This window comes from Octopus bimaculoides, chromosome 19, assembly GCF_046866305.1.
Source record: "Octopus bimaculoides isolate indiv1 chromosome 19, ASM4686630v1, whole genome shotgun sequence".
Classification (NCBI taxonomy): Eukaryota; Metazoa; Mollusca; class Cephalopoda; order Octopoda; family Octopodidae; genus Octopus; species Octopus bimaculoides.
Genome location: NC_142946.1, coordinates 10,396,896 through 10,403,099, shown reverse-complemented (window position 1 = coordinate 10,403,099; position 6,204 = coordinate 10,396,896). Strand labels below are relative to the sequence as shown.

The following is a 6,204-nucleotide window of genomic DNA, read 5'->3' as shown; positions in this document are numbered from 1 at the left end:
TGCGTGCGTGTCTAGTGTGCTTGGGAGTGCGTGTTTGTGCTATATATACGTATACTCGAATCATGTGTGCTTCATGTGTGACGGTGTGTACACTCGTATATGCGTGTGTTGACGTGTGCGTTTATGCGGATGTGTGCCCGTGTATGAGTGTGCGCGCGTATGCTCGTATATGTGTGCGTGCTGGTTTGTGCGTATGTATTCGCATGTTACAACGTGCGTGTGTGCCAATTGTGTGCATGTGTACGCGCATGTATTCTTGCGTTTCTGTAGGGAAATTTGTTTGCACGTGTGCGTGTGTGCGTACTTACGTTGGCCTATAAGCACTTCTGTGTGTGTGCGTTTGCGTGTGCTTGTTGAGTATATGTGCGTGCGCGCGCGCGCGTGTGTGTGTGTGTGTGTGTGTGACTTCCTAGTTGTTTGGATGTGAATGTACTAAGGTGCGTGTGTTTGTAAATGTTCCCCTATATGTGTGTGTTCGTGTCTGTGTATGTGCCATTGTGTGTGTGTGTGTGAATGTGCCACTTTATGTGCATGTGTGCCTGTGTGAATGTGCGATTGTGTGTGTGTGTGAGATGTGTCACTGAATGTGTGTTCGTGTGTGTGTATGTGTATGAACTTAGTTATGTTTGTGTCTGCGTGGGAGAATACTTATGTCTGTGCGTGCTGTTTTGTGTGTGTGTGTGTGTGTGTGTGTGTGTGTGTTTGTGTGTGTGTGATGCAAGTGCGTGCGTCAGTGTATTAGTAAACTATAGCGTGTTCGCCTGTATGCATTTTGCATGTGTTTATATCCATATGTGTATGTGTCAGGGTTAACGTGCGTTCGTCTTTGCATGTGTCAGTTTGCTTTCGTTTTTATGTATGTACGTATGCATGTATGATGCGTGTATGTGTGTGTGTGTCTTTATGGTTGTTTAAAGGTACTCCGGTGGCAATGGCTGTACTCTAATGTTGAGGACAATTGTAATAATGGTGGAAGCGAATGAGTACGCAGTAGTGTTGTTGGTGACCGTAGGGATAATGGCGATGGTAGTCTTAGAATACAGCGACAGTCGAGTCTTATCGGTAAAGGCAGTTCAGATGACAATGGTGACATTGTCAGCAGATGCAGGTTGTTATTTTTTCTTGGCTATCTTCTACTTGAGCCTCAGGCCAACACTTATCAGAGAATTTAGTAGACGAAAACAGGGTGGAAGTGCATCATATGTATGTGCGTGCGCGTGCTTGGTACCGTTAATCCCGACACATTCTTCTTCACTCTGCATTTTTTCTCTCATCCCTTTCTGTCAAAGAGCGTAAGCTCGAAACGTCAAACACTTTTCCCCTTTTCTTGAGCGTCAAACTAATATGCCTGCTTGTTGTTCCTTCCCCTGTCTCTGCCTTTTGTTTTCTGTACATTTGAACCTGATATATATATATATATATATATATATATATATATATATATATATTGTTTTGCTTGGGGATGGGATGGTAATTTTTTTTTTTTTTACCAAATGAACAAATGGACTATTTATTTGATCTTCACTTTAGTTTTATTTGTATAATTTTTAGTTTAAAAGTCTCTCAAAGTTTGTCGTTACTCATTCTGCAACTTCATCAGTGACTTTCTGTCTCACGTCTCCTCTTGTCCTGCTTATTCCATTTCATCCTTCTTTTGTGTGTCTGTGTGTGTGTGTGTGTGTTAGGGGTGTCTGTCTGTGTGTGTGTGTGTGTGTGTGTTTGCATGTAATTGTGTTTGTTCCACACCACCGTTTAATAAACCGGAATTAGTTCGTTTATGCACCTGTTACTTAGCGGCTCAGGAAAAAGGACCGATAGAATAAGTTCGAGACATTAAGGTATTCAGTGCTAGGATCGATTTATTCGACTAAGTACCACTTCTAAATGGCGCCCTCTATCATGGTCGCAACCTAATTACTAAAACGAATAAGCGATACGATTTTCTTAATACTTTAACGACGAAACAAGTGTATACGTTGAGGAAGATTTGACTGCTATTTCGTGAAGAGAAAACTCGTTGCCTTGTAGCCGATGAGTTTGTTGTTGCTATTGATTATGATGTTTCGACCCAGATTACATCTCATTCACCAGACCTAGTATCACAGACATTCGTACCGTGGCCATCCCGTTTTATTCTTATCCATAAGCATATAATTGCTTAATGTGTCAAATTCTTTGTCTCCTTTTTTTAGGAAGATTTAGTTGCTGTTTCTAGCAATTCAAGTGACTACGTAGAGATTCCTTTATAAACGAAATGCGGTGATGGTGGTGAGGCCAGTGTAGTTGAAACTACATCGACAATGGTGTAGTTTTAGAACAAGGTTGGCAATATTTGTATGGGTAGTAGTAGTAGTAGTAGTAGTAGTAGTAGTAGTAGTAGTAGTAGTAGTAGTAGTAGCAGCAGCAGCAGCAGCAGTAGTAGTAGTAGTAGTAGTAGTAGTAGTAGTAGTAGTAGTAACAGCAGCAGCAGCAGCAGTAGTAGTAGTAGTAGTAGTAGTAGTAGTAGTAGTAGTAGTAGTTTTTGTTGTAGTTGCAGAGGTGGTGGTGATGATGAGCATGATGATGGTAACTAAAATGATGGCGATTGTGCTGATGTTGACGGTGATGATGTTTGATGGTAACACGCAGGTGACTACAAATAATCAAACAAGAATATGATTTAAGATATTCCACATGACCATCCTGCCTTGTATATTTTAAAAAAGAAACAAAACAGTCTAATCTTACATTGCATTTTAGATTTAGCATTAACAAAAACGTGTTCGTCATTAGACCATTCAGAGGACTCAATTAGCCGTTTTATCTATTTAGTTTAGAAGCCTAAAACGTTAGAGATAATGTTAGAATTCTTTAGCTCAAAACTGAGAGAAAAATCTACGACCAAGGTCTTCCCAACTGTGGCAAAGGTATTTGCAGAACACCTAGGACAGCAATAAGAAAGGCGTTCATGATTTTAAATGGTATGTTATGATTTGAGGAAAATTCCGTTTTCAATTCGAGCGAGGACAACCTCGTAAGGGCTTAACGCAGGACGATCCTGTTGCTTTTGTAATAATAATAATGGTGAGAAGGAAAACATCATTAAATTGTTAGAATTAAGGTGAAGAGTTTGAAACTAATATTTGTGATAGTGACTAGATGACATGCACTGCGGTTGGCAAATTCAGGGAACGATATATATATATGTATACATATATGTATATACATACATATTATATATATACATACATATATACACATATATATATAAAGATATATATATATGCATACATGTATATGAATAAACTTATATATACATATATACACACATATATACATACAAATGTACATGCATATATATATACATACACATATATATACACACATTCCAATATACATAAATACATTTACGTATATAAAGCTAATGTGTGTATCAATATGCGTGTGTGTGTGTGGTGCGTGTGTGTGGTGTGTGTGCGTGTGGTGTGTGTGTGTGTGGTGCATGTGTGGGGGGGGGGGGGGGTGCGCGTATACAATTATACACACTAGCATAAATATTCACACTGAAGCATAATGCTGCTTATATTTTGTATATTTATTTCATCTTTGGCATTGTATTAATGTTTTGTTTTTTTGTGTTTTTTTTGCTATGTCGGCACTTTTTAAATAGCATTAAAACATACCTACATACATGCACATACATGCACATACATACGCATATACTTACATAGACATACACACATACACACACAAACACACGCTTATACACACATACACACACGGCAATGTGAAGGCAAAGGACTTTCTTACGTATACATCCTCTATCCGACATAACACAGAAATCAAAGCATTAGGCCATGTTAAATATCAAAAAACAAATATTTATTTATTTCTCTCCCTCTCTTGGATTCCCTCTCACTCTTTCTCTCTCTTTTTCGCTCTCACTCTCTCACTTCCTTCCCGAATACATAAAAAAACACACACACACACACATATGTCCGTCTCGATGTATGTACATATGCATATTCATATATATGTAAAGTACACAGATCGTTAATGGTTCCAACAATGTTTATTCCATTTGTTCGATCAAGTGAACTACTTGAAAATTGTATTATAAGGGTAAGTAGATGATTATTCAACAACCGTGCGTACCCTTAATGAAATCTTCAGGTAGAATCGCTGTCATAACATCCGTGGCACTACGTGTCAGAGCGTTGACCCTTTGAAACAGAAGTGCTGTCCAAGCTCTTTCCGTCTATTCTTCTCTCCTTACAAGACTTGAGGCAACACTTGGGCAGTTGGAACGCACGGTTTTAGAGCGGATTTCAAATCACTAGAGTATGTGTACGACTATATATATATATATATATATATATATATATATATATATATATATATATATATATATATATATATATATATATATATATATATATATATATATATATATATATATTTATATATATTACGGAGATGTACTTGCATAGCAAGTGACCTGATCTGAGATCGTGTGCTGGAACGAAAACAATTGCAGCGTGGAAGATGTTTATAAACCATATAAATAACACACAAAAACCGTCAGATTCACTTCAACATTTAAATTTAGTTTTTTCAAAATATTTTCGTCGCTTTGAGACCGCGACCTGTTCACTGACAAAATTGTGCTGCATATATAGATATAGATATATACATATATACATACATACATATATATACATATATATACATATATATATATATATATATACATATATATATATATACTTATATATACATATATATACCTGTATATATATATATATATATATATATATATATATATATATATATATACACTTATATATATACATATACACATAAATATACACACACACACACACACACACACACATATATATATATATATATATATAAATATATATATATATATATATATATATATATATATATATATACGTATGCATACATATAGACAATACATTTAGACAATTACTGTTTGTCTAGTATAACCGCCACTTGGGACCATGGTGGCTATTTAAGAAGATAGATTTAGTATTATAATAGTTGCCCTAGTAACTACCTCCCCATAATGGTAGTCTCTCCTTATCTATTAGTTTTTTTTTTTTATTGTCACACAGCAGTAAATTTTATTTACTTCTATAACTTTTATTTACGCCTATAACTGTAAGCTTTCACGTGGTTTTAAATTCAACTGACCAATTATAGTGATGGTTGGACATCAGGTGGTTGGTCTTTAAATTATAGTGATGGCTGGACATTGGTCAATTCCATTACGGTGGTTGGTCTTTTAAATATATCAGTAAGTACACTAATGTAACAAACTTATGTGCATGTCCTATTCTTTTTCTTGACCTATTGGCGAATCCAGTCACACTAAAGTACTAGGTATATTTCATCTATTTCTTATTATTCATACACTCTGGTTCCCCTAAAGAAAGATTAACCCACCAGCTATATTTCTAGCTTACACTGCAAGCCTTACACTGCAAAATGGTGTGATTCTAATTTATTATGCCTCGTATCATCATCCCGCGGCCCTGTTCTTTTCTCTTTCCTCTTACCTTTTATTTTATATGCATTTGTCTTCACTCTGATGAAGCTCCATGTACCAGATCGGATGGGCTATAAAATATGATGAATATTATTCTCATCATTTTCTTTGGCAGTGCTGACTGACATAGGTTGCAGAAACGGCTGTTAGCAATGTTAAAGTTTTGTATTAAAAGAATAATAACCGATAGTAGTCAATTTGTTTATTGATAAAATTTATTGCTTAATTTACACACACACACACACACACACACACACACACACACACACACACACGTATACCTCTTCTTTTATTCTTTACTTATTTCAGTCATTTAGACTGCGGCCATAGTGGAGCACCGCCTGTAGTCAAACAAATCGACCCCACGACTTATACTTTGTAAGCCTAGCACTTATTCTATCGGTAAACAAACCAACATCGGTTGTTAAGCGATGATGGGGGAACAAACAGAAACACACACACACGCATATATATATATATATATATATATATATATATATATATATATACGATGGGCTTCTTTCCGTTTCCATCTACCAAATCCACTCTTAAGTATTTGGTCGGCCCGAGTCTGTAACAGAACACACTTTCCCAAGGTGAAACCAGAACCATGTGTGGTTGGGAATCAATCTTCTTAACAAACAACCACT

At 36.2% G+C, this 6,204-nt stretch overlaps 1 long non-coding RNA gene across 1 annotated transcript in view; it reads left to right on the top strand.

Annotated features, from left to right (window-relative positions):
- Nucleotides 1-6,204, top strand: part of LOC149131763 (uncharacterized) — a 107,780-nt gene that overhangs the window by 52,218 nt on the left and 49,358 nt on the right. The gene's annotated exons all lie outside the window — the stretch shown is intronic.